Below are 5,053 nucleotides of genomic sequence, written 5' to 3' on the forward strand. Positions count from 1 at the left end.
GATTCATATAATTAATTTAGTTATATTGTATTAACACTTGTTACAATAATGTTTAAATTCAAATTAGATTATTACAATATTTTATTATTAAATAACAAATAGGTAAAAATTTTATATGTATTCTTAACATTAAATACTATTTCTTTCTGTTTTAAGCCTATTTAAATAATTGAATGTAAAAATGTTTCCAATGGGGTTTTATTTTAATTCCCTAAAGCCATTATTTTCTATGAGACTGTGTTGCAGTACCAATGGTTTGTGTAGGGCTACTGTTTTTAAGTAGTAACTCGCACTCAAATTTTTTGAATAGTCAAAAAGTATTAAAAGTAATCAAATGTGCAACAGACTCAAAAGTGTAAGTTACCTTTGTGTATGAGGCCCATTGTTTTTTTATGGCAAAAAGGGATCATTATTCCAAACCAGTCATTTTGCTTCTGGCAACTCATGATGTGCATACCTAAAATGGTCTCAAGCTTTATGCACACATAAATAATGTTGTTTTGCTGGTTGCCCATAGGCAGTTCAAAATATATTTAAGTTGGCTGGCTTGGTGTAAAAAGTTTTGAAACCCTAGGGTAAATTAAAATGTGCCGTCCCCAGCACACCCATACTGCCTAAACAAAACAAATCCAACTTATTAAGCCCTTCAAAGCCAGGACTTTTACCCACCCTGTGCTAAGACCTTTTTTCGCTATATGGGGTAGTTTACACTTAGGTCCCCATAACTTTTTGTCCACGTATAGTATCCATGCCAAATGTGCTCCCTTTTTTTCCAACATCCTGGTGATTCTAAAGGTACCCAGAGTTTGTGGATTCCCCTGGAGGGCACAGAGAAATTAGACAAAATGCAGATAATTATTTTTTTTTTTTTAGGAAACAAGTGCTGCAGAAGAAAGCGGCTGTTTTTTTCCCTGCAAATGACATAAACTAAGGGTTTGCAGTGCTAAAATTACCATCTTCTCAGCTTTCTCTGAAAACTAGACAAATATCTGAATTCAGCAAGGGGTCATATGTGTAGATATTTCAAGGTTTTCCAGGGCGTTTGAAAACGCGGCGGGCCACAGGGAGGGGGCTCCCACCCCAGGACCAACTGGAGCCCTGGTCCAATTCCGTGCTTCTGAACCCAGCCAAGCAAGGAGAAGCTTCCCCAGTCACACAGGACCCCTGTCTCATGCCCTTTGTGATGCAGCAGGCTAGCGGACGGAGCCCAGGACCAGGGTGCCCTCCCCATGGTCCAGCACGGCCCCCCCGGGCCCTGTCCAGATTCTCTGAACCCAGCCACGCAGGGGCAGTATCCACTTTATGACACAACACAACATAGAAGAGAACCCAAGGCCCCCTGGGCTCGCAGACCCAGGCCTCCTGGCTCCTTCACCCAGAGGAGCCCCGTCCTGTCCGCTCTGTGGCTCAGAAGCCCTGACTGGGGCCAAAGCCAGGTGTTTCCAACCAAGCAGCCCACAGTTGCCAAATAGACCCAACTATGCCCAATCGAACAGAGTTCTTTCTGGGTCTTCCCAAGGTACTTCAGTCCCTGATCGAGCAGCTCTACACACCGGCCTAAGAGGCTGGCTATCCCAGACCAACCAAGGCTTCACGGCAAAGCAGCATTGTTACGGTTTAGGGGGATTCTCACTTAGAGGCGTTCAGTCATAATCCCACAAATGGTAACTTTGCCCTATTGGTTTCTCTTGAACTGAGCAGGAATATTATTTATAACACATCATCAGTAGGGTAAAACTAACCTGTCTCATGATGGTCTAATCCCAGATCATGTTCCCTATTAGCAGGTGAACAATCCAACACTTGTTGAATTATGCTATACAATGATAGGAAGAGCCTACATTGAAGGATCATAAAGCGCCGCTTCTATGAACGCTTGGCCACCATAAGCCAGTTATCTCTGTGGTAACTTTACTGACACCTCCTGCTTGAAACCCAGAAAGTAAGAAGGATCATGAGGTCCCGCTTTCATGGTCTGTATTCATACTGAAAACCGAGATCAAGCGAGCTTTTGCCCTTCTGCTCCGCTGGAGATTTCTGTCCTCCCTGAGCTTGCCTTAGGACATCTGCATTTTTGTTTGACAGGTGAACCACCCTAGTGAAACTCTCCACCTGCCACTGTCCCAGACCGGATTGTGACGGATGATTAGAACCAGAAGCAAGAGTACCATGGGGCTCAACCAGTCGACTCACTGGGTAAGTGATAAAATGATAAGAGTAGCTGTATTTCATCAGTGGACTCAGGGCCTCCCACTTATCCTACACCTCTCATGTCTCTTCACAGTGCCAGACTAGAGTCAAGCTCAACAGAGGCCTCTTTCCTCGCTGATTCTGCCAAGCCCATTCCCTTGCTGTGGTTTTGCTAGATAGTGGGTAGGGACTGTGGGAATCTCGTTCATCCATTCATGCGAGTCACTAATTAGATGATGAGGCATTTGGCTATTTATACCACCATGCAGTGGCTCATTCGGAGTATTATTGCTGCCCACCAGTGCCAAATCGATCTTGCTTCCAACACATTTATTCCGTAGTACATCCACATTTAAAGCTGTCCTCACAGGAACTGGAATCATGTATAGGAAAAAGATGGAACACTCTCCAGTACTATTCTAACAATTGAAATTGTCTACAAACAGAATTGAGAAAATTAAGATATGTTTAGCAGGACATTAATAATCAATGTGTGATATGTGTGAAATGTACTGATTATGTGTAGGTAATTACTTGAGATTTATCCTGATTTCAACAAATTTCAATTATCATGATGTACACTTGTATATCTAAATAGACACACACACACACACACCTGTAGTAATAATCTAAATCTAGTGACTAAACATTCCTAATTCTAAATATACATTTAAATTCAAACGTGTTACCTGAAAACAACTTTATATGCAAACTCAAAATGTGCACCTATAGTAGATTTAGAAATCAACAAACAAACATTCTTAAAGCAGTATATTAAGAGGAATAAAACATGTGTGGTGTAAAACCATGTACATCTGAGCATTGAGTTTAATGGTTAATTGTCCATGAATACTAGGCAAATTTTAAGAATGTCCATTAAAGTAGTCAGGCAAATATTCTTCTTAAATCAGAAAGACATTTGGAAACCTAGATCAGCCAGGGCAACATCATTACATTGAGGGTAAATACTAGGCCTGGGCAAAGCACTACACTACACTTGCGTAGTTTGCGAAGTTTGCGCTACTTCGCACTACGCGGACTGCACGTAGCATAGTGCAAACACGCATAGTATAGTGCAGCGGTCATTTTTGGCTTGCTCGCGGTCCTCAATGTCAAGTTGGCGCCCGCGAGCAAGCAAAATGACATCCTGGCACGACTTTTTCCTCGCTCGCGACCAGCAACATCAAGTTGCCGATCACGAGCCTGGAAAATAAACCTCCCGGCTAGATTCTCAACGCGGGGAGGTCAGGTTTTTCATTGCGAGTGGTCGCCTATGCTTGGAACCGCTCGCGATGAGAAACTACCAGTCCGCGTTGAGAAAGCTCCGATCGAGTAAAAATCTACTCGAGTGGCAGAAAACTACAGCTCGCACTGTGCAAGATGCCGTTTTCAATGATTGCACAGTGCCGGATGCTTGTCCGCACTGTGCAATCATTGAAAACGGCATCTTGCACAGTGCGAGCAGGGTACTACGCAGTTCGCGTAGTGCTACACGTAGCTCAAGTAGTGCAAAGTGCACTTTGCGTAGCTTCGGTAGCGCTACTTCGCAAACTACGCCCAGCCCTACTAAATACCCTGATATCCTACAATAAAACCATAAAATTTCAAAGTGGAACAGTTAGTGAGATTTTTGATTTCCTGTGATCAATCCTAATAATATTTAACTTTCATCTCAAATGCTAGTTCAAGGGAATTTTGTGAGCTTACACCTTTTTGCTCTGTCTATGAGCAACTCCAAAATTATGTTATGTCTTTTGATCCTTATGTCCTAGGTTTTAGGTACTGTACCTGAAATGCGAGCAATTGTTTCACCAACATCTGCACTTAGAGGCCGATTCACAGAACTTATCTGAGACAAAATCCTAAACTTACTACTTTTGGTATTAACAGAAGGCACTTACGATTTATGGTATTCACATAAATTACTTACGACTACTAACTTTACGTCTTCAGATGGGCCGGAATTTCTGCACCTGGAGCGGCATTTCCGCACTCGGGCACTCGGGCGGGAATCTCCGCCTCCGGTCTGGAATATCCACATTTGGGACTGATGATCATTTGAAGTGCCTACCATCCCCCACCATGATCCAGCTGAAGTCAATTAACACTAACTGCAAGACTAGCACCACAAGCTACATAAAAGCAGCACACATTCAAGGAACAGGTTTCGCCACAGAGAGTTCCTGTTTTCATTTGCTGTTCATCGCTACTGGAAAATGTACAAAATGAGGAGGAAGAAAAACTTCACAGCTGAGGAGACCACCATGTTTGTGGAGTTCATTGTGAGGCACCACACACGCCTATATGGTCTCCCACCTTACTCCACCAGTGGCACACAGAAGGCAGGTCTATGGCAGCATGTGCACCCCCACCCCCCAGTAGTTTGGGGGCCTGCAAAAGGCCCCCGAAAGCAAAATCCACATGCCGATGCCGCCACGGAAAGGAATGTTTCCACCCATGCTAATATGGATGGCGGTGTCTAACAGACACCGCCACCATATTAAACCCTTTTCCACCAAGTCGACTTGTGGGCTGGGCGAAAAAGCAGCAGACGGTCTTCTTGTCTGCCGGGATACCACTGCCATACTAATATGGCGGGGGGTAAATGGGTGGCGGGCGCAAAAGGATGTAGGGTGGATCGCCACTGCCATGCGGGCGGTGGCGATACGCCCTACATCCTAATGGGCCCCACAGTGTCCGAATCTCAAAGGTACCCGGAGAGGAAAAACTAGCTTTACAACTATTGGAATTCTCAAAGGACATTTACCTTTAGCAAATGACATTTGAGAATAGCGAAAGATAAAATATAATATATCTTAGCTCATCATACCTTTGTGATTTCTGAACATTACATGTATTCCAC

The 5,053-nt window shown here is 43.7% G+C and overlaps 1 pseudogene; it reads right to left on the reverse strand.

The window, feature by feature from the left end:
• Positions 1-1,387: 1,387 nt before the first annotated feature.
• Positions 1,388-2,334, reverse strand: LOC147728139 (28S ribosomal RNA; annotated as a pseudogene; the record flags this gene model as incomplete).
• Between the last annotated feature and the right edge of the window lie 2,719 nt (positions 2,335-5,053).

Source organism: Lissotriton vulgaris, chromosome 3_1 (genome assembly GCF_964263255.1).
Source record: "Lissotriton vulgaris chromosome 3_1, aLisVul1.2, whole genome shotgun sequence".
Taxonomy (NCBI): domain Eukaryota; kingdom Metazoa; phylum Chordata; class Amphibia; order Caudata; family Salamandridae; genus Lissotriton; species Lissotriton vulgaris.